The sequence below is a fragment of the Chiloscyllium plagiosum genome, unplaced genomic scaffold, assembly GCF_037043375.1.
Source record: "Chiloscyllium plagiosum isolate Xiang-an unplaced genomic scaffold, Cpla_swu_hap1 HiC_scaffold_34, whole genome shotgun sequence".
Classification (NCBI taxonomy): Eukaryota; Metazoa; Chordata; class Chondrichthyes; order Orectolobiformes; family Hemiscylliidae; genus Chiloscyllium; species Chiloscyllium plagiosum.
In genome coordinates, this window is record NW_028270172.1 from 25,841,914 (window position 1) to 25,867,056 (window position 25,143).

The following is a 25,143-nucleotide window of genomic DNA, read 5'->3' on the forward strand; positions in this document are numbered from 1 at the left end:
AGAAAATGAAGAACTTCTAAAGGTTGTTCAGGAGATTTTTCTTCACTACTATGTTTCTGCCCAGTGGGGAAGAGAACGTAATTAAATATAGAGAATGAAATGGGTCAAATGAAGAACGTCAGAGATGAAGAGTATCTCGGAAAGGTAATTGTAGTATCTTTAGATTTAGATCAGTTATGGAGAAGTATTAGAAGCAATCTAGAATAAAAATACTTAAATGCAGATCAGCTAATTTCAGTGAATCGAGAATGGTTATGGCCTGGGGGAATAGGAATCTAAGGTAGGCAGAAAGGTGTGTCATAGAGAAATTGGTAGCTTTTCATGTGGGGGGGTGGTTGAGGTTTAGTCTAGGTGCACATTTACAAAGGGAAAGAGGAGGGTAACAAGGTCAAGGATTCTTGGCTGATGAAGGAAATTGAGAGGAGGAGGAAGCAGGAAAAGAAGCCCTATGATGGATATCAGCTTTATAATACAAATGTGAATCAGGCTAAATATAAAAATTACAGTTGAGTAGGGAAAAAGGAAATAAGATGGTACAAGAACAGTTTGATTGATGACTTAAAAGGGAATCCAAGGTCTTCCAAAGGCATTTAACAGTTAAAAAAAAGTTGTCAGAGGAGTGGCGGCATGAAAATGGAGAACAATTTATGTTGGCAGAAGCAAAAGGCATAGTTGAGGTACTAAATGAGAACCTTGTATCAATATTCACCCAGAGGACTTTTCCAGAGTGTTTGGAAAACAAGGAGATGGTTGGAATTCTGATTGAGATTAAAGGTAATACTTAAAGTAGATATATCATCTGGTCTAGATGGAATGGATTAAGAATAGAAATTCCAAAGGTCCTGGCCTCAATTTTTCAATCATCCTTAGGTACAGGGATGGTGCCAAAAGGTTGAAGGACTACAAATTTTAAACACTTGTTTAGAAACAGAAGAATGATAAACCATGTGATTACAGGCCAATTGGCTTATTGCTGGAGGAAGTTTTAGAAATAGTGGTCCAGGAAACAATGAACAGTCATTTATAAATGATCTGGATGTGGGTGTGGAAGGATGGGTTAGTAAATTTGCAGATGGCACTAATGTAGGCAGAGATGTGAATAGTGCCAAAGGATGTTGTGGGTTACAGATGGACATAGATAAGATGTAGAGCTAGGCTGAGAAGTGGCGAATGGAGTTTAATGTGCAAAAGTGTGAGGTAGTTCACTTCAGAAGAAGTAATAAGAATGCAGAGTAGTGGGCTAGTGGTAAATTGTTGGCAGTGTAGATGAACAGAGATCTTGGTGTCCAGGTACATAAATCCCTGAAAGTTGCCACCCAAGTTGATAGGGTTGTTAAGAAGGCATATGGTGTGTTGGCATTTATTGGTAGGGGATTGACTTTAAGTGCCACGAGATTATGCTTCAGCTGTACAAGATACTGGTAAGGCCGCACCTGGAGTATTGTGTGCAGTACTGGTCAGCCCATTATAGGAAGTATATGGAAGCTTTGGAAAGGGTTCAGAGGAGATTTACTAGGATGTTGCCTGGTATGGAAGGAAGGTCTTTTGAGGATAGGCTGAGGGAACTAAGCTGTTTTTGTGGACGAGAAGAAGGTTGAGAGGTGACTTAATCGAGATGTATAAGATAACCAGAGGGTTAGATAGGGTGACAGTGAGAGCCTTTTACCTCAGATGGTGAAGGCTAACACAAGGAGACATAGCTTTAAATTGAGGGGTGATAGATTTATGACAGATATCAGGCTGAGTTTCTTTACTCAGAGAGTAGTAGGGGCATGGAACAGCCTGCCTGCAACAGTAGTAGACTCGCTGACGTTAAGGCCATTTAAATGGGCATTGGACATGCATATGGATAATAATGGAACGGTGTAGGATAGATGGGCATCAGATTAATTTCACAGGTCGGCGCAACATTGAGGGCCACAAGGCCTGTACTGCGCTGTGACATTCTGTGTTCTATGTTAAACGTATATGAGTAATAGGTGAAAATAGTAGGAGCTGGAGTAGGCCATTTCAAAACCTTTCAATATACTATTTAATATGATCATGGCTTATCATGAAATTCAGTACCCTGTTCCTGCTTTCTCCCCATACTCTGATTCATTTAGCCTTAAGAACTAGATCTAACCACTTCTTGAAATCAGCCAGTAAAGAAAAATCAGTGTGGTTTTGGTACAAGTAAGTCAGTGCTTGAGGTGCTTTATTGATATTTTGATGGAACAGAGATAAAGTATAAGGGTAGTCCAGTTAAAATTCTGATGTGGACTTTCTAAAGGCATTTGATAAAGTATATATAGGATCTGTTGGCTAAATTGAAGTTAATTGAATATGAAGATAAGTAGCAGAATTGAGAGAAAGTTGCCTGAGGGATTAAAAAAATCCCTGAATTTTCACTTCCAGGTCAGGAGCAACATATTTGACACAATTCCCAGCTCTGCAAATCCAATTTTGAATAAAGAAATTCCCTGAATTTTGCATTTTCATGCCAGGTGCACAGATTCTCTTGAGGTCAAGCCAATGATTGCAGAAGGTTTCTTGTGGGGAGGTGGACTGGACAGAAGGCCTGTGTCAGTTGTCTGGAATTATGTAGAAGCTTTAGGGAAGAAAAACAATAAAATATAAAACTGTCCTCTAACGCACACCATTCCACACATGCCCCATTCATGCCTCCCACCCAACCAATAGTCTCTCATATATCCCATGCTAATCTATATCCTGTGCTCACCTCATTACCCCCTGACATTCCATGCCAAGCTATACACTCCACTCACCCTCAAGGCCTCTTCAATGACAGCTTAATGCCAACTCACCCTTTGCTCTAGCACCTACCATATCAATACCACAAGAATCCATGATGGGCAGGCCTCAAGATCCAAACTGAGATGAAGTAAAATAAAGTTTGAGTGTCTATTATAGGTTTTTGTTGAAAACAATAGTTTTCACAAATCCATTCACAGTATATACATTCCTTCAGTGACATAATTCTTGGTAATAATACATATAACATAATTTTAAAAAAAGCAGTGTAATTCATAATCCCACTTTAAAGAGTCTATAAGCACTTGGAACTGCCCTTGACAGTTCCACTATACTGAACAATTGATGGGTTTATGCATTTAACCATATATTCATTTCTGTTTTTAATAATCCGAAAGATCACCTTACTTGCTGTAATGGACCATATATAAAGAAGAAGCTTACCTCTCCAAAAGGATTCCCTGCATCTATATTGTGAAGATCTGTTCTCTCAACATCTAACTGCACAGATAGTGGTTCACAAATCCAGTCACTAAAATTACGAGTGGAGGCGACAGCTGATTTATATTGGCAGCAGCCTTTATAAAATGCATATACATGTAAAGTTCTGTATTTGGAGGTGAGATTTCCAATTATTGGCCTCTTCTGGTATTTTTGCAATGAAAGTTAGGGTCTCCATCATTCCTAAGCTTCAAGCCAGACAATTACTGTGAATGGCTTTTGGTCTGGAGAGAGGTAAGAAGTGGTGTTCAACAAGAGTCGTTACTGCAATGACTGCCGCTTTTGGTAGAAATTAATTACATGGACTACAGTTGAAGACAGAATTTTGAAAATTGTAGATGGTACAAAACCAGGAAGTATTGTAAACAGTGAGAAAGATAGGAAAAGACTTCAAGAGAAGTGCACTGGACGGTTGTATGGTGCAATTTACAGTCATGCAAAAAAGAGATATATGTCGGGATGTTTATGCACAAATCTTTTAAGGTGACAGGACAAATTTATAAAGCAGTTAATAAAGCATGAGAGATCCCGGGCCTTTTAAATAGAAGCATTATCTACTAGAGGCAGGAAGTGATCACCATTGCACTACACACACACACAGATATTCCTACACACACACACACTCTCACATACACACGGACACAGGTACACACAGACACCCACACACACCCTTATAGACACACATACTCCCACATGCACCCCCTCACAGACTTAAGACACTCTGCACTCACTACACACACACACACTTTCTCACACTCACAACCCCCACCCCAGACAGACACACACACACACAGACAAAGACCCACATGCACACATATATTTTGTGGGGTGAATTTGTACTTGCAGAGTTACATTGCACTGTGCTCAAAAAGTGCATACATTCATGTAGAACTCTGAGCTTAAAAACTGCATGAATTTATGTAAAACTCTGTTATCTCACTTTTTAGATTAGAATCAATCTAAACATCAGGTCATAGACAGAGAACACAGGGGGCTAACACCTTCAACATATTGTCTAGCTATCACCATTGTTAACAGCCAACCCGAAAATGCAACTTTAAAAAAAAGGTTTTGTGATTTACACATGAAAGAAGTGAAACTATCACTGTATTCCAACAGATGAAAGGCTTAACAGACAATCAATTTTTCAATGTATAATTTCAGTTACATCACACCGCAAATTTTTGCTATAAATTCTGTGTTACGATCAAGCCCTCCACTATCACCTGATGAAGGAGCGTCGCTCCGAAAGCTAGTGTGCTTCCAATTAAACCTGTTGGACTATAACCTGGTGTTGTGTGATTTGTAACTTTGTACACCCCAGTCCAACACCGGCATTTCCAAATCCAAAAATATATAAGACTCTAGTTTGTCTGTAGCTGAAATATCATCCAATTCTAGGCCAATCCATACCTGCATCTTTGAAAGTGTAATGAATCTTTGCTTCTGCTCATTCAAACTTTGATATAATAAACAAGCCAATTATTATTAATCAATTCTGATAAATGCCTTTGTGTCAGCCATAGCTCAGAGGCTGCACTTTTACCTACAAGTCAAAACATCATTTGGGTTGTGTCTCACTTTAGAGACCTAACAGCAAAAGCTAGGGTAAAATTTCAGTACTACAGTAACATTGTGATTCAGATGAGAAGTGAAACCATGGCTTATTAACTCCTTCAAATCAATGTAAAAAATTCTGCGGCAATATTCAAATACAGTAGTAGCAGAGCTTGTTCTGGTTTCTAGCCCAAACCTGAACCCTTAGCATCAGTAAAATAGATTATTCTATCATTTACTTCATTGCTAAATATGCACCTTTCCTATATGCAGATTTAAAAATCACACAACACCCAGGTTAAAGTCCAACAGGTTTATTTGGAAGCACGAGCTTTCGGAGTGCTGCTCCTTCATCAGGTGATTGTGGAGAATAAGATTGTAAGACACAGAATTTATAGTAAAAATTTACAGTGTGATGAAACTGAAATTATATATTGAAAAAGACCCGGATTGTTTGTTAAGTCTCTCATCTTTTAGAATGACCATGTTGGTTTCAGATCCTTTATATGTAAATTGTAAAACCTTTTTTGAAGGTTACATTCTCAAATGCACTTTAACAATTGGTGTCATGTCGGCCCAGATAAGGTATTGAAGGTGTTAACTCCCTGTGACACTGTCTGTGCCACAATGGTCAGACTGATTCTAATCTAAAAAATGGATTTACAGAATCTTACATGGATTCATGCAGTTTTTGAGCAAAGTAAAATGTAATTTTGCAAGTACAAATTCACTCCACAAACCTATATGTGGGTGTGTGTAGGGGGGTTGGGTGGGTTATGAGTGTCTGTGAGAGGGTGTATGTGTGTGTGTGAGTATGCGTGTAAAGGGGTTTAAGTCGTTGAGAGGCTGTGTGTGGGAGTGTTTGTATGAGTGTGTGCGTGTTTTTCTGTGTGTGTGTCTGTCTGTCCGTGTGTGTGTATAGTGCAATGGGGTCACCTGTAGTGTGACACGAACCCAAGGTCTCATTTGAGGTCATTCCCATGGGTACCGAACTTGGTGCTCAGCCTCCACTCAGCTGCTTATCATTGTTACCTGTCCCAATGTCCGCCTTGGAGGACGGTCACCCAAAGGTCTTCGGGACAGGCAACAACGAAAGGTGAAAGGTGGCCGAGCAGAGGCTGATAGCCACATTCGGTACCCTTGGGAATGGCCTCACCCGCGACCTTGGGATTATGTCACTTTACAGGTGACCCCATTGCATTATACACACACACACACACACACTCAGACCTTCTCTTATACATTCACACATACACTCCCACACACATCCTCTCACAGACTTAAACCCCTTTATACTCACACACATACACACACCCTCTCACAGACACTCATAACCCATTTCCCTCCTCCACACACACACACACACACACACACACACACACAAGTTTGTGGGGTGAATTTGTACTTGCAGAATTGCATTTTACTTTGCTCAAAAACTGCATGAATCCATGTAAGATTCTGTAAATCCATTTTTTCGAATACAATTAGACCATTATGGCACAGACAGCGTCACAGGGAGTTAACACCTTCAAAACTTTATCTAGGCTGACATGACACCAATTGTTAAAGTGCACTTGAGAGTGTAACTTTTAAAAAACGTTTGGTGATTTACGTATGAAAGAATTGAAACCAACATAGTCATTCTAAAAGATGAGAGACTTAACAAACAATCCGGGTCTTTTTCAATTTATAATTTCAGTTACATCACACTGTAAATTTATACGATAAATTCTGTGTCTTACAATCTTATTCTCCACAATCACCTGACAAAGGAGCAGCATTCCGAAAGCTCGTGCTTCCATATAAACCTATTGGACTTTAACCTGGTGTTGTGTCATTTTTAATTTTGTACACCCCAGTCTAACACTGGTGTCTCCAAATCATATATGCAGATTAACTGTTTTGTCTGCTACATTTCAACAGTGCCAGCATTTTAAATGTACATTTTTGGTTGTGAGAGTCCTTTCTTTACTGAGAACGATTGTGAATCAGAGTTCCTGCAAAAGGAAACTGATCTGGAACAGAAGGTTGACATCTGTGTTTGGATAAGAGTTTGCTGCTCATAAGCTCGATAAAGATTTGATTCAAGAAAATGACTTGTATATAGTTCACTTTTTTTGTTGAGTGGCAGATATTTTAGAATCACAAGATAATTTAGCCTGAGAAAAATAAAACATCAAAATTACTATCCTCAAAATATTAAAGTGTTGTGGCTAATGTTTGTCCATTACATGAGAAAAGATGACACTTTGTTACAGCTGCAAGAACTATAGAGGGAAAAAAAAATCAGGTAATGCCTATTGGGTTCTTCTGATTGGAAATTGATATATTACAACACTTACTTCCTGGTGTTTATAAGCAGGGAATACCACCTTTACTACTGAATAAGATTTGCTCCACATGACTACTTGGTCAGTGGCCTTAAAGAATAGGAAAGAAGAAACAAACTTCACCTTAGCAAATAAAAATCATTCGTCTGCTTCTGACGACCCACAAAAAAACCCACATATATGTGCCAGAATACAAAACATAATAACAACAATCAGTTTATATAGTAGCAAATGAAAGTACTGCATAAACGTAAAACAGAAAAGGTCAAATTTTTAAATGTCATAGAGTCATAACTGTTGAAGATTTTAATGAGCAATGCAATGGGTCAATAGTTATACAAATTTGAATCATTAGCAAGTAAGCAATTGTAGTGATTTCCAGTTTATTACTGATGAATGGTGTATTTACTAGCTATGGTATGTGATGCAGAAGAATCGAGTTCCACAAAAAGCTATTTGTATTCGACATGAGGTTGAAGTTGACTGTCAAAAGCATAATGAATTTCTTAATTCTTGCTGAATGTAATGACTACGTATAATGTTACCTGAGTTATTAATGTCTTGTCCTTATCTACTATCAATGTCATTTGCTTCTGTGATTAAAGAAAGATTCTTCAGCATTTAAATCAAAATCAGAAAATCCGAAAGCTCCAGGAGGCAACCAACATGGATAGTGGTTGGTTGTGTAATAACATACACAATTACATTTCCAGTTATTACCTGAAAGAAAGCCATGACAAGAATTCACATTTTAAAACCTTTTATTGTATCAAATGACTTTTAAAAAGTGACAAAACACCTATTTTTGCAGGCAATTTATATTTTGAACTACAAAAATTGATTCTCCTTTTTTACGCTCATTATACATCACACTCTATGTTGAATTTCAGTCCCTTTAGCAAACAGTCCACAGGTCTTCCTCACCTCCAATGGGTTGTCATATGTCCCTATTGCCAAGTAGGAACTTTAAGTGACCATCTTCAGGTGCTTTCCTTAATTTTCAGGCTGTTTCTTAAATCTATCAACAGCAGTAAATCCCGTTCCAATGGTTTTTCTTCGCCTTGTCCATGCCATGCCAACTGAAATAGGGCCACAGAGGGATACAGGACCGAAACAGAAATGTCTTGAAATACTTAGAAAGGTGCACATGCATCTCTTTGAAGTGAGGCTGTCTCCTTCCTTCATTTGGCTGACCACGCAATATCTGATTTGATTTACTATTGTCACATATTCCTAGGTAGAGTGACAAATTTTGTTTTGTGTGCAGAACTTGCAGATCATACCATACAAAGTGCATTAGGCTAATAGAACAGAATGAAGAATACAATGTTATGGCTGCAAAGAAGGTGCATAAAAAGCAAGATCAATATTTAAATTTAAAATTTGAGGGGTCCATTCAGGAGTCTGATAACAGTGGGTAAAATGCTACTCTTGAATCTGTTGGTGCGTGTTTAAGCTTTTGTATCTTCTGCCCAACGGAAGAGGTTGGAAGAGATTATAACTGAGGTGGGAGGGGTCACTGATTATGTTGGCTGCCTTCCCAAGGCAGTGAGAAGTATGTTTGTGTTATTCAGTGATTTGTCGTGAAGCTTTTAAATTGATCTCAAAAATGGCTTCCTCTGCCTTCTTTGTCTAATGTACTCTCTCTCACTGAGGAAGGAGTGAGGCCTCCAAAAGCTTGTGGTTTCAAACAAACCTGTTGGACTATAACCCGGTGTCGTGTGATTTTTGACTCTGTCCATCCCAGTCCAACACTGGCACTTCCATATTTTTCCCCATGGTAGTGTGAAACATATTGACCTTGTACCCAAGTTGAAATGCTGATTTGCTACCTTTACATATTGTATAGCAGTGTATAGCACAATTGTTTACAATCTAATACCTACAAAACCATTCTGGGATGTTGGACTCAGAGCCTATTCATTGTTAACTAAGAGATTGCTTCCATTGTTTTCAAATATCTTGCATCTTCTTCTTAATGAGACAATCGAAGTCTTCCTTTGATTTGTAACAATCAAACCACTCAGATTTACTGACAAGTATACTGCAACAGGTCATTTCACACTCTTCATTTAACTTGACATCTATCACTGCTTGAACAAACAGCAATTACAATGACTATCAGGTAATTTAGTTTTAAAAATGCAGTAACCCTTTCCTTGATTCTTAATTTTTAAAAAACATTCCATTTTATGTTTCAGTCCACAATAGAAAATACAGAAAAATAACAACGTATAGCATTTACATGGTCCACGGGACACAGAAATTATCATACAGCATCTGTTGCAGGAGGTCATTCATTCAACATAAGATGTATAGGAAGATCAGCTTCTACATTTAGAGTCACAGAGACACAGAAGTATACAGCACGGAAACAGACCGTTCAGTCCACCTTGTCCATGCCTTGATTGAACAACAGTGTTTCAGGAACCTCAGACTTTCCAAACTGGCATTTCCAGGCTCCAACAAGAAGACCTGCTTCAAAAAAGGAAACAAGCAAAAGTGGTACAGTCAGCAGAATGCCAGGCAGCCACTGAAAATAGAATTGGATGCCCTTGATTTTCCCAGACCTTTCAAAATGGTGTAACTTGGGTGCTGTTGTTTTGTGACAGGATGCGGAGTTTGGAAAAAAAAGTCAAAGGCGTCCTCTAAGAACCTAAACTAGTATCAGAAGTAGTACTCTAGAAGACTTTCGAATTAGCACTTTTAAGTCTATATCCAATAGAGTAAGAAAGAAATATTAATCTCGACTGAATATTATCCATTTATTGAAAAGACTAAAACTTGAAATCAGTAAACTGTTCAGATAGAATCCTTTGTTTCTACCATTTAATGTAATGATTATTCATATTGTTGGAAAAGACAGTGTATTGACTTCTTTATTAAATAATGGAATAAGTTGAAGTTTTAAGAAATGCTAAAATTCTAGAAGGTTGTTTCAGAGGGAAGGATGAATGGATTTAAGCCCTGAAAATTTTGTTGTTTATGCAACACATATTGTGTTGAAACATACTTTTGAAATGCTGCCCCATTTTATAAAATGGAGGCATGTAAAGACAATATTTTTTATTTTACTTTATTTTTGACTATGGACTGAACTGGGGAGAGGGACTGCTAGGACTATCAAGGAGGTCCTGCACTTTTAAAAAGCAAGTTATGAAATTTGTTTAAAGTTGTGTATATACTGCTGTTTCGTTCAAGCAGTGGGGGAGATTTTTGGTAGATTGGAACCAGAGTTATAGAGATGTACAGCATGGAGACAGACCCTTCAGTCCAACTCGTCTATGCCAACCAGATATCCTAAATTAATCTAGTCCCATTTACCAGCATTTGGCCCATATGCCTGTAAACCCTTCCTATTCATATATCCATCCAGATGCCTTTCAAATGCTGTAATTGTACCAGCCTCTACCACTTCTACTGGCAGTTCATTCCATACATGTACCACCCTCTGCATGAAGAAGTTGCCCCTTAGGTCCCTTTTAAATCTGGGCTGTACACAAGATGAGATTCGGCCAGCAACAGCCTGCTGATTGGTTTATGGAGATATGACTAGTTGTGGATGCCAAAGGCCATTAGCCTATTGACTCCTGGATAGCTAAACAGCCTGTGGGAATGAACGACACTGACAGAACTCTTTGGATTACTTAAAGGGCAGATGGTCTCTCTCTCTCTCCAGGAAAATTCCTAAAGCCCAAAGAAAGCCAGTTTATTTTTTTCCACCAGTTGCTGTATAAGTCATGGATTTTAAACACTAAAGCAATAACTTTATAACTTATTAACCAGTAACCCTGTGCCTCCTCCTAAGAAGTATGAGAACCTGAAAAAAACCTTCAAAGGACTGAAGGACTTGTGAAATAAAAGAAACATTTGACTGAACTCTGAGGATTCCACTTTGAACTGTTACTCCAGTTTTTTTCCCTCTTCCCTGTCATTAACACAATTTTATCTGTCTGTACATGATAGTAAGGCAGTTTAGAATGGGGGTTAGAGTATTAACTGGTGGAATTGTATGTCATCAGTTTATAGTTGTTTACTGTGGTTGGAATGTCTTTATTTATGTTAAATAGTAGTTCTTGTCAAGTACAGAAACTTGGTGCATGTTTCCCATTAATCTGGGTCTATCCAACAGATAATTAAGAGACTTTGCATACTTCATTTAAAAAAAATTTTTGCAATGACTTAGGGAAGAGCAGAGCTTCATTTCCAGCGATCTACCCCAATGAGGTGTGACAAAAACGTGATCAAATACATGAGGAAAATAAGGTACTGAGAATGTTGAATTTGCTCCCAGGTCCTTTACAAGAGGTATAAGTATGAGCAAGAAATTAATGGAAGGAGAAAGAAACAGTGAAATAGAACTGGTTGAGTCAACACAAGAACATGTTGCCACCTTGTTACAATTATCCAGTACTTTCAACAAATATATTCGGAGAAAATTACAGCTCTAGTTATGGAAGTGTGAAGTGCTGTGTTGCAGTTAGGTCAACAGTATGCTACCATTTATTGTGAATCTTCCTGTAATTCAAATTTTAATCTACTGCGATGCTTCTGAATACTTAATGTGTTCCTCCGTCGGTCCTTTCAAACTATAATACCTTCCTAACTCGAAATGGATCAGAACATGGAAATTAATGTGGGGCATGACCGAGAGTGCTGTGTGTAATAGCATGGAAGATAGGTCACCTTCACAAAGCAGCAAGACATAATTTCGTACAATTGCCATCATGGCAACAGGGAAAATGTTAGTTAGCCCCTTGAGGTCTTCTATTCATTCTAAGTGGCCAAATGGTTGCTGGATGATGCTTGTGTGATTTTCTCTAGGACATGTCTTAGGGGAAAGCAGCTGTTGTAAAAAAATGTGTACAGTTTGTTTTTCCACTTCCATTCTTTCCACAAATTAAATCATGTTTTAACTTAAAATTGCCAATAACAAACATTAAATGTATTTTTAAAATGGTTTAGAACTTGGAAAAATGATCTAAACCTGAAATGTTCTTATACTTTGCATAAACACTAAGAATATTTTCAATATCAAAACCTAAATTTAAATGACTGAAATATTCGATATCTCTTATTCCTCCTAGTAAAATATTATGTGCCTATTTTATTAAAATGCAGTAAAATTACAAGTAAAACTATTTTCATATTAAATTCATTTTAGATATGTTTCAATTCGGTGGATGGAAGCATAGGTCAGAGAATTAAAGCTACAACATTGGAAAAAAAACAGAAAATGTGAGAGGAATGTATTCCTGGCATCTATAGAGATAGGAACAGAGTTAATGTTTCAAGTCCTCAATGACTCTTCTTCAGAGCTGAATGGGATTGGAAAATGGTGTCCTTCCTACTTGTGACAGAGTTGGAGAATGAACAAGTAGTTTGGAGGCCCAGTGGAAAGGACAAAAAAGTTGCTAATTGTGGTGAAAGAGAAATAGAGATGTAAAATTGGTGTAACTTAAGGTGTGAAAAGGAGAAAATGAGTCCTCTTTACTGAAAACAAAGTCAACAAGTTCAGGACATTGGGGGAGAGAGAACGTAAGGAAAATGGAGAACAGATGTCATGCATACAGGCAGATCAGGTTGTGGAATTCAATGTTGAGTCCTACAGGTCATAAAGTGCTAAGTAGAAAATTAATATTTGTTTCTCCACTTCTGTTTTGCTTTGATAGAATATTCCAACAGGCCCAGGACAGAAACTTTGGCCTGTCAACAAGGTAGATATTGAGATAGCAAGCAACTGGAAGATTGGGTCATGAAGGTGTTCTGCATAGTTATCACCCAGTCTACAGTTGCCACACAAAGGAGACTGCACTGAAGACTGAATACAGTAGGTTAGATTGTAGGAAGTACAAGTAAAACAAAAAATGTAATACTTTCCCATTCATCTCCTTCCTTCTCACTGTCTAAAAAAGTGCCAAACACACCTTCTAGGTAACGCACAGTTTTATTTGCTGCTGTGGTTCTGTTTGCCTAGTGGAAGTTTTTGTTGCAAACGTTTCGTCCCCTGGCTAGGCGACATCATCAGTGCTTGGGAGCCTCCTGCGAAGCGCTTCTTTGATGTTTCCTCCGGTGTTTATAGTGGTCTGTCCCCGCCGCTTCCGCTTGTCAGTTTCAGCTGTCCGCTATAGTGGTTGGTATATTGGGTCCAGATCGATGTGTTTGTTGATGGAGTTTGTGGATGAATGCCATGCCTCTAGGAATTCCCTGGCTGTTCTCTGTCTGGCTTGCCCTATGATAGTAGTGTTGTCCCAGTCAAATTCATGTTGCTTGTTGTCTGCGTGTGTGGCTACTAAGGATAGCTGGTCGTGTCGTTTCGTGGCTAGTTGATGTTCATGTATGCGGATTGTTAGCTGTCTTCCTGTTTGTCCTATGTAGTGTTTTGTGCAGTCCTTGCATATAGGACAAACAGGAAGACAGCTAACAATCCGCATACATGAACATCAACTAGCCACGAAACGACACGACCAGCTATCCTTAGTAGCCACACACGTAGACAACAAGCAACATGAATTTGACTGGGACAACACTACTATCATAGGGCAAGCCAGACAGAGAACAGCCAGGGAATTCCTAGAGGAGAAAGTGAGGTCTGCAGATGCTGGAGATCAAAGTTGAAACTTTATTGCTGGAACAGCACAGCAGGTCAGGCAGCATCCAGGGAACAGGAGATTCGACGTTTCGGGCACAGGCCCTTCTTCAGGCATGGCATTCATCCACAAACTCCATCAACAAACACATCGACCTGGACCCAATATACCAACCACTATAGCGGACAGCTGAAACTGACAAGCGGAAGCGGCGGGGACAGACCACTATAAACACCGGAGGAAACATCAAAGAAGCGCTTCGCAGGAGGCTCCCAAGCACTGATGATGTCGCCTAGCCAGGGGGCAAAACGTTTGCAACAAAAACTTCCAGCTCGGCGAACAGAACCACAGCAACGAGCACCCGAGCTACAAATCTTCACACAAACTTTGAAGTTTTATTTGTACTTCTTTCAATTTAGTCCACTGTATTTGTTGCTCACAAGGTAGTTTTCAGTTCTGAAGAGGGGCATGCCAGATTTGATACAGTAATTCTGTTTCCGTCCCCACGGATGGTGCCAGACCTTCTGAGATTCTCCAGCATTTTCTATGTTTATATCATATTTCTAGCATCCAGAATATTTTGCTTTTATCTATGACATTGAAGCTTTCTATGCCTTGAGTTCCCAGAAAGGAGAAATAATGAGCCTATTTAAGACATATACTGGAGTTTAGACCGAGTGAACTTTTCCAGATCTCACTGTGTCTTGCAGCATTGTTGCTTTGGAATACTGACTGTGCTGTACTGATTGAGGAGGTAATGAGTAAGTTAGACAAAGGAGATCCAACTGATGTGATCTATTTGGATTTCCAGAAAACCTTTGACAAAGTGCCCCACAGGAAGCCACGAAATAAGATAAGAGCCCATGGTGTTAGAGACAAGGAACTGTCATGGACAGAGCATTAGCTGACTTTGAGAAGGCAGAGAATGGAGGTAAAGGGATCTTTTTCAGGATGGCAGGTGTTGATTCATGGAGTTCCGGAAGGGTTAGTGTTAGGACCACAACTATTCATCTTATATGTTAATGATATGGATGAAGGAATTGAGGGCATTGTTGCTAAGTTTGTATAAGACACAAAAATAGGTAGAGGAACAGATAGTGATAAGGAAGTGGGGAGGTTACAGAAGGACTTGGACAGGCCAGGAGATGACCAAAGAGTTGGCAAATGGAATGCAACATGGGGAAGGTTATACATTTTGTTAGGGAAGAATAGAGGCATAGATTTTTTTCTAAATGGGAAAGACTTTGGAAATCTGTAGCACAAACGGACTTGGGAGTCCTAGTTTAGGATTTTCTTCAGATTAATATTTTTTCGGGTTTCTTCAGTTGACAGTTAGGAAGGCAAATACAACTTTAGCATTCATTTCAAAAAGGGCAAGAGGCTGTCTAACACTCAGATCAGACAACATTTGGTGGGCGGCACAGTGGTTAGCACTACTGACTCACAGTGCCAGAGATCCGGCTTCAATTCCTGCCTCAGGCAACTGTTTGTGTGGAGTTTGCACATTTTCCCCGTGGCTGCGTGGGTTTCCTCGAGGTGCTCCGGTTTCCTCCCACAGTCCAAAAATGTGCTTGTTAGGTGAATTGACCATGCTAAATTGCCCGTAGTGTTAGGTGAAGGGGTAAATGTAGGGGAATGGGTCTGGGTGGGTTGCTTTTCGAAAGGTCAGTGTGGACTTGTTAGGCCGAAGGGCCTGTTTCCACACGAAGTAATCTAAACATTTGGAATATTGTCAGCAGTTTTGGGCTCCATATCTAAGGAAGGATCTACTGGCATTGAAGGTGTTTCAGAGGAGGTTTACAAGAATGATCCTGGAGATGAAGGGTTTGTCATATGGGGAGTGGTTGATGACTTTGGGTCTGTACTTGATGTGTAGCAGGATGAGGGGCATCTCATTAAAACGTACAGAAAACTGAGAGGCCTGGTTACACTGGGCATGGGGAAGATGTTTCCACGAGTAGGAGAGACTAGGATCTGAGGGAACAGCCTCGTAGTGAAGGGATGATCCTTTAGAACTGAGATAAGGAGGAATTTCTTCAGGCAGAAGGTGGTTAGTCTGTGGAATTATTGCCACTTAAGACTGTGGAAGACAAGTCATTGGGTGTACTTAAGACAGAAATAGATAGATTCTTAGTTAGTAAGAGGATCTATGGTTACAGGAGAAGGTGGGAGAATGTGGTTGAGAAACATATCAGCCATGATCGAATGGCAGGACATACTCAATGGGCCAAATGGCCCAATTCTGCCCCTATGTCTTATGGTCTTAGTGACTGATGTAATACTGATATACATGTATTCCTATGTATGAACAATATAGTTGTTAAATCATTTTGGAATAATATAAAATCCCTCTTTCTGTAAAAACAATTGCCTCTGTCACATAAATAAGTTGGTTGCAAATTTGCAATCAACGTATTTATGTCTGAAGAAACTCTGAACATTAAAGTCTTTATGGCCTCTTTTCTATTCTCAAAAATCATCATTCATGGTATTACCAAAATAGCAAAATGTTATGTCTCCATCTCATAGATTTGGTATTAATTGATCTCATTGATGAGTTGGAACAAAGTACTGCTAATGTGTGTATTGCTCCTGCTATTGTAGGAATTATGTTTGACGTTGCTGATTTTGTTTATTTGTTAATGATATTGCTTATGTTTCTGATGTTTTTCTGCTTTACCAGGGGTCAATTAAGTACTCTATTTCTTGTCAACTGTTTATTTTCAATAATTTATGACCTTAGAATCTCAGCTTCACCATCAACTTTTGTTAGATTCCAGGTTTTTGAAGAGTGAATGCTAGAAGTACATAGGATGTCTTCTCAACAATTCCAACAAATATGCTTGTTGAACTGTTTACTTCCTTCCATCTATGAATCAGTGAGTTATTGTCTTAGCCATTTTCAGTATGCATTTTGCTTGGCAGAGTTGTAAGGTCGAGGTGAAGTCACCATAGTCCTACTTTTCCATAGCAGTGCTCTCCCATTGGAAAGAGAAGACTGGTGGTGGTTTAACGTGAGGGTCGCCACATCTCAGGCAAGGGGAGAAGTCCTTCATGGTAACCTCAGCCTGTGTAGGAATTGAATCTATGGTGTTGGCATTACACTGAAATGCAAACCATCTATGCAGCCAACTGAGTGAACTGATCCCATGTAATTTCTATCATTGAATAGCTCTGCAGGAGTTTCACGTCCACCTCCAAAGATAGCTCAGAGTGACAATAGGCGACGTTTGGAGCTTTCTTTGTCAGTCAGCATTTTATAACGGTGCTTACGGGATGTTACAGCAGTTTGACGCAGCAGCAAAGACCTGGGTTCAATTCTAGCTTTGGATGACTGACTGTGTGGAGTTCGCACATTCTCCCAGTGTCTGGATGGGTTTTTGCTGAGTGCTCTGGTTTCCTCCCACAAGCCAAAAATGTGCAGGTTAGGTGGATTATCTATGCTACATTGCCCTGTAGTGTCCAGGGATATGCAGATTGGCCACAGTAAGTGTAGGGTTATGGGATAGGGGGATGCTATTTGGAAGGTTAATGCAGGTTCAATAGACTGAGTTGCCTCTTTCTGCACAGTTGGGATTCTCTGACCCTAGAGGAGAAAGTGAGGTCTGCAGATGCTGGAGATCAGAGCTGAAAATGTGTTGCTGGAAAAGCGCAGCAGGTCAGGCAGCATCCAGGGAACAGGAGAATCGACGTTTCGGGGCATAAGCCCTCGAAGAAGGGCTTATGCCCGAAACGTCGATTCTCCTGTTCCCTGGATGCTGCCTGACCTGCTGCGCTTTTCCAGCAACACATTTTCATTCTCTGACCCTAGACTGACTGAATGATCGGTCTTTGAAACAGTGTGCCATTGGGTAATGTGTTGATGAGGTCATGATGATGAACCCACACAGCATATTCTAAAATCTCTGAAGATGGATTAGATTTCATCATCAGATATTAACTTTACATTAATTTCTGGCTCAGCAAACAAATTGCATTGTAGTGATTGTTATAGCTCTCAAATCTTTCACCTTTCTGGTGAATGAGAACTCGAGTAAAACTAAAATATAACATTCTTGGTTGTGTAAATAAATTGGCTCCGACAATATTGCATTATCAGTGAGGTACCTCACAAGCTATCATCTCTTTCTGCATTTCTGATATGCATTGTATGTAGCTACCCTTCTTTTAATGGCTTTGCAAATGCCTATACATTACATAGTTGACACATCTCTATGTTCACACTTATTCCTTCTCGAGTGGTTATCACGTATCTTGTGCAGAGGTTCTTTCTGCAAATCTGCTGAGATGATGGTTCTAGATTTGGACAACAGGATACATTCTAGCGAGATATCTGATTGGCCAATACTGTGATAGTCATCGAGTGTGGAAACAAGACTCTTTGGTCAAAAGAGTTCACATTGACCATGTTCCCAAACCAAACTAGTTCCACTTGCCTGAATTTGGCCTATATCCCACCAAACCTTTCCTATTCATGTACTTAGCAAAATTTCTTTTAAAAACTGTTACTGTACTTGCATCCACCACTTCTGCTGGCAATTCATTCCCTATACAAACCACCCTCTGTGGAAAAACGTTTCCCCTCGGGTCCTCTTCAAATCTTTCTCCTCTCACTTTAAAAATATGCCACCTAATTTCAAACTTCCCCACCTTAGGGAAAAGACCCTTGACCTTCTCTATATCCCTAATAATTTTAACGCCATTTATAAGGTTACCCCTCAATCTCCTAGGACCCAGTGAAAAAAGTCATGGCCTATCTTTATAACTCAAACCTTCCATTCCCAGCAGCATCCTGGTTAATCTTTTCTGAACACTCTCCAATTTAATAATATCATTCCTATAACAGAGTGACCAGAACTGTACACATTACTCCAGAAGAGCCTCACCAACATTCTATACAACCTCAATATGATATCCCAACTCCTATACTCAAAGGTCTGAGTAATGAAGGCAAGCGTACTAAATGAATTCTTAACCACCCTGTTTACCTGTGACACCAATGTCAAAGAATTATATACCTGAACCTCGGAGACAATCTAGGATCATACCATTAATTGTATATGTTCTGCTCTTGTTTGTTTTACCAGAATGCAATAACTTACATTTATCCAAATTAAACTCCATCTGCCACTCCTCAGCCCATGTCTTGCTCTTTTTCCTACACTTCAAAGCCACCCCATGAATCGGTGAGAACATCTGTAATTCTTCTGACTCAGCTTCAGTGATGTTACATTCCATTGATGAATATTTAATCTAGATCTTTCTTCTTTTGTCTCTCGTGGTGACAGACAAGATAGGGCATCTGAAACACTCTTCTTTTCAAAGTAAAATCATTAGTTTTACTGATGCTGTATGCGAATTTAACTTGAAGAGCTGCTCTAATAGATGATGATCACTTTTCACAATTAACTTTGCCAAATAGAGAAGTGTATGGAATTTCTTGAACCTAAATGCCATTACCAAAAGCTCTCAACATCGGCATATTCAATATGTTTTTGGATGTAAATGCTATTACTTTTTCCTCTTGTACCAGGGCTACTCCCATTTCCTTAGTAGAAGGATTTACATGCAGTCTGACTGGTTTCTCTGTTGTCATATGACACTCTTGTTTTCTTGCATATTGCATCTTTGAGTTTGTTTAAACTCATTTTGTAGGAGTCTGACCACTGACACTCAGCATCGCTGAGGTTTGCTGTGTTCTAATATGTCAGGTTGTCTGAATGTTTCCTCAGTCCTCAAATTCACAAACATTCTCCAGGTTATGAATGTTATGGTTCCTTCTGTTTTTTATTTCCTCTGTTGTTCTGACTTTGGTAACTCCTTTGCACATTTTCTTTCTGTATGTCTACTGGAGGTTTCTGGAGCACCTTCTGTGGTTGCTAGCAACTATTCTATGCTCAGCAAGTGTTAATTTGTAGAAAAAATGTAAACAAAAGAATATAGTTTTTTTAAACAATTTAAGATTTCATTTTTGTGTCTTCTAGGTGTGACATTACAAAATCACCAGTTGTGTGGTTCCCAGAAGTCTGAAATAATCAACTACTTAATAAAAATACTGCAGCTCACATAGAATATATTTTTCCAAATCATGTGCCAAATCATAGAATTGCTTTGCACAGACTATAGTACAATAGCGACTAATGTACAAGCTGGCTATACGTATACACTTATGCAAAAAAAGGTTCCCCGAGCCATTTTAGGAAAACAATGAACTCAAATCAGAATTTTCTACTTGATTATTTTAAAAAAGAACCTGATGTTTCCACAATTGATTTCCAGTCTGCGTTAATGCTCACAAAATAGTCGAGGTGCCACAATTCATGTCAGCTGGGCAGGGGGAAAGAGAAAAGATGTTCTATGTTTTGGATTGCTATATAATAAGGCAATGATTTGACATTGTTCCACGTTGCTGGCAGTAAGTAAATTTTAGTTAACAAAAAATACTTGGAAGCGATACAGTACCGGAGCAGTAGTTTAGAGAGAATTGAGAGCTACCTCACTGTGACTAGTGTGTATAGCCTCTGTAGCACTTCCATTATCTCCATTGTTTCTTTATCAAAATCATGTCAAACAAAATCTACCTTTTATAAGTACACAGTGGCTCACCTCAAATAACTCATTTCTGATTACATGGTTAATCTTCTTTCAATTTTTGAGTTGCCAAGCATAATGGGCTGATTGGCTACCCATTCTTGGATTTTTTTTTAAAACTCATGTATCCATTGATACTTCTAGCCCTCTGTCACAATTTTCATATCTTCGAATGTGATTAAAAATTGGTGGCCAAATCCTCTGGTATTTCCTCCTCAATTTCTCTCCATATTCTAAGATGTGTATCAATGGATCCATTACGTTTTCCATTCGCTTATCCAGATTTATATTATTTGACCTCTCTACTACCTTTTTTCAATAATCGGTCCTACCTTTTCTTCTAGTCATAGAGATGTACAGCATGGAAACAGACCGTTTAGTCCAACTCATCCATACCAACCAGAATCCCAAACTAACCTAGTGTAATTTGCCAACACTTGGCCCATATCCCTCTAAACTTTTCCTATTCATATATTCATCTAGTTGCTTCTTAAATGTTGTAATTATACCAGCCTCCACCACTTCCTTTTGCAGCTCATTTCATATATGCACCACCCTCTGTGTGAAAACGTTGCCCCTTCGGTGCCTTTAAAATTTTTCCCCGCTCACCCTAAACTTATGCCCTCTGTTCTAGATTCAACCGCCCCAGGAAAAGACCTTGTCTATTTACCTATCCATGTCCCTCATGATTTTATAGGCTTCTATAAGATCACTCTTCAGCCTCCAACACTCCAGGGAAAACAGACCCAGCCTATTCAGCCTCTCCCTATAGCTAATGTTATTTGAAATTATCTAAGTTTAGCTTCCCCTCCTATGTTTGGATTGATTTTTTTGTAATATAAGCCCTGCTTCTGGAACATGTAAAGTGAATAAGTAGTAGTATCTCAGTCAAACTCAGTTGCCTTCTTGCAATTCAGTGATAGTGCTCTTGGCTCTAAGTTTTAAGATTATGCTCCATTCCAAGCAGTTAGCTTAGATTGAGATTTGTTGGGTGAGACATTGAGTTCTGTCTGCCAGTTCCTGTGGACATAAAGGATTCCAAGGCATGATTCAAAGAGTTCTGATGTCCTGGCCAATATTTATCAAACAATATCATAGTTAGTATATTAGAGTCCCCTGCTGGTACATTTGCAAGCAGAATGAAGGCCCAACAATATCCTACCAGCCCTTGATCTATCTGCAATTTTACAGGTGACAGGCGAATACTAGGGTCTTCTGCCCAAATAAAATCCAAGTGAGGCCCTTAAGTAATCAATTTCAGCCTGGCTTCAATGTTGAGTCTGGTGACTGGAATTCAGGAGTAGGGAAACTGCAGGTCATTCTGTTCTTGCCTCAGGTGGGAAGGGAACGTCTCCCACAATGGTCCACTTTCCACATCAGGTATCCTACCTAAGATCTTACCCCACAGTTACTCATTCCAATCCTGTCCTCCCTGTACAGATCCCCAACCCTTATAGGAGCAAATTGCTGCGTTGAAGAATCATCTAGACTCAAATCATTAGCTTGCTTTTACTCCATGGATGCTGCCCAGCCGACTGTGATCTCCAATAATTTTTGTTTTCAGTACAGAGCTCCAACACTTCTTTGCACAATCATAAGTCTCACTTTTCCTTCTTACAGCGAGAACCAGTCCTTGCCTCTTAAAGTTACCTGGTCCTGGGCATACAATAGAGTGTAGCTGCAGTAGAAAGGATAGTGAAGAAGGAATTGGTATGGTTGCCTTTATTAGTCAGTCATTGAGTATAGGAGTTGGGAGGTCACGTTGTGGCTGTCCAAGATATTGGTTAGGCCATTTTTGTAATACTGTTTGCAATTCTGGCCTCCCTGCTATAGAAGGATGTTGTGAAACTTGAAAGTGTTCAGAAAAGATTTACAAGGATGTTGCCAGGGTGGGAGGGTTTGAGCTATGAGTGAGGCTGGGGCTATTTTCCCTTGAGTATGGAGGCTGAGGGGTGACCTAACAGAAATTTATAAAATTATGAGGGGCATAGATAGGATGAACACCTAAAGTTTTCTCCAGGATAGTAGATTCCAAAACCAGAGCACACAGGTTTAAGGTGAGAGGGGAAAGATTTAAAAGATGGATTGGCAATTCTAAATTGCCCACTGCATCCAGAGACAGTAGATTAGGTGGATTAGCCATGGAAATGCAAGGTCATAGGGATAGGGTGGGGGTGGAAGAAGTCTGGGTGGGATGCTCTTTTCAAAGTCGGTGTGGACTTGTTGGGCCGAAAGGCCTGTTTTCATATTGTAGGGATTCTATGAAGAAGGACTTAAGGGGCAACTTTTTCACACAGAGGGTGGTGTGTGTATGGAATGAGCTGCCAGAGGAAGTGGTGGAGGCTGGGGCAATTATGACATTTAAAAGGCATCTGGATTGGTACATGAAAAGGAAGGGTAGACAGCACATGGGCCATGTGCTGGTAAATGGGAATAGATTAATCTCGGATATCTGGTCAGCATGGATGTTTCCATGCTGTACAGCTCTATAACTTTAAATTCTATCAACTGTTTTTTTTTCTTTTGTTGGTGGGACCTTGTTTTGAGGCAACTGGCTGCTGAATTTACCCATATGACAACAGTGATTACATTTCAAAAATAATTGGCTGTAAAATATTTTGGAATAACAACCTAAGAACTAAGTGTAGAAATGAGCAATTTAGCCCCTCGCTTCTTCTCTGCAATTTAATTCAATCATGTCTGATCTCATCTTAGTCTTAAATATCTTTTACTGGCAATCTCTGTGTTACAAATAGGTTCCATTCTGGGATCTATTTGCAAGTCAATTTGTACAGAAGTCTGAACACAATGCAGGACAATATAACCATTTATAAGTACAGGAAACATTTGTATGTCAGATCTTTAAAAGTAGACCTTGTTTGTATGTTTATAAATACAAGCGTTTGTAAATTGGAAATTCATAAATCGGGACCCCCGTTCTTAAAAAGGATACTTTTTAATAAAAATATTTTTCCTTTTCTTTGTTCATTTCATAAAAACTATCAAAGGCAGTGATGTACATTTACATCATGAAATTGATTTGTTTTATGCTTTGGAAAATAATTTAAACCAAGAAACAACAAACCACTGCAGCCTGAAGTAGAAATCAATGCATCGCCAGCATGCAGTATTAGCACACTGGAAGCTACTAACATTAAATCCACTGAAATTGACTAAGCTTAGAAGGAAAAATCAATACAGGCGCAGAGCTGAGGATTAAATGAAGCTATTTTTATTGATACGAGCAGGGCAAAGCCTAAACCATTCCCTTCAAATTGTTTACAAAGATACGCTGGAAACAATTTTTAGCTTGTTCCCAAAATAGCTGGGATGTCTGTGGCACAATTCAGATGACATTGAAGAGAAGCATAAGTATTCAGGCTTCTGTCTCATGATAACACGAAGGGCAGACAATTAGTGTTATTACAGGCAGCTTTCATATTGGGAGACTGGGAAATCCAACAGGAGTTTTGATATTTAAATACAGTTTGTGCATCTTAAAGGAGGTGAGCTATGATGTTTTTTTTATTGCAGAAACTGGCTAATATCTTCAAATTGAATGGAAGATCTCAGATTTTCAGATAGAATTCATGACAGAGGAATAAGGTCTTCTTGCCAGCCATTAGGTGAAACAAGTACCTAAAGTGTAGGTACAATATGAAACCAATGGATCAAAATGAATCAAATGTCATATTCAAAAGGAAGTTAGATAAATACATTAGATGGAAAGAAGTAAACGTTATGTGAATAGAGTTAGAAGAAACAGAATATCCTGAGGCTCACATGAAGCATACACTTTGACAGAGACCAGCTTGCTTTGAGAAAACTTGTAGCCTTACATGTGACACATTTACTACAGAAAGTGGGAAAGTGCTTGTTCAGAAGAATTGGGACATCTGTACTTAGTATCAATGGATCAGTGTAAATAAGATGATAACATTTGTTCACTTGTGGAGTGTGTGACAGTACTTCCTTCTCACACCGGAGACTGGAGGCTTGCATATTTCACAATAGGGTGCTGGATAACTAAATTTGTTTATATCAAAAACTCTTAACAAAACTCATCCTCAAGAGGAAAAGAACTTGTAATTTAGTAAGCTGAGTGGAATATGCAAGTAACAGAACAATCCTGATACATTTTCATGTATACCACACTTAGCAGATTTGAATTTATGAAGCTCAGCTCCCTCATCTTGACTGTTCTGGGAAGTGAGTGTCTCATTACCCTTACTGGCTAGAAAACATGAAGGCTGAAAGTTGCAAGATGTTCATGTCTGACTGAGAGAAAGAAAACATTCTTCTGTAAATTACAATCACTGACTGAAGGGTTAAAGGGACAGAGTGAGGGGGCGGGTGGGAAAAAAGAGAAAGGGAAGGGGGGAGAGAGGAAAGTTTAACTCTTTATGGTCTGGTTTGAGTGTGCACTGGCTTGTCATGGATTGAATGTTTGTGTGTTGTTCCCTAAAGCTTGAGATCCGGGAATGTTATGAATTAATTTGCATTCTGGGAATCTAAGATGATTTTAAAAGAAAAAGCCATTTTGTAGAGCAATGATACTGAACATGTTAGCTGAGCAACATTACTTCATGACCTTTTCCACATAATTTAGACTAGTCTCTCATTATAATGCAATAGCCAAAGCAATTGCCCATCTGGCCTGGCTTGATCCAGGGTTTCCGCTTTGATGTGCGTGTAGCTTAATTTGTCAAGCATACTCAGACCTGTCAATGAGTTTCTCTTCCTCTGTAAACTTTTGCCATTTTATTGCTGCTTATCTGATTAAGGACAAGCAGCGTTTTGTAATTTTAATACAATTTTCT

The 25,143-nt window shown here is 39.1% G+C and overlaps 1 long non-coding RNA gene across 1 annotated transcript in view; it reads right to left on the minus strand.

The window, feature by feature from the left end:
* LOC122564446 (uncharacterized) overlaps positions 1-25,143 on the minus strand; it is a 37,892-nt gene that overhangs the window by 5,601 nt on the left and 7,148 nt on the right. The window contains exon 2 of the long non-coding RNA XR_006315913.2: positions 7,688-7,862. This is a non-coding gene — a long non-coding RNA (uncharacterized LOC122564446). The remainder of the gene's footprint in view (positions 1-7,687; positions 7,863-25,143) is intronic.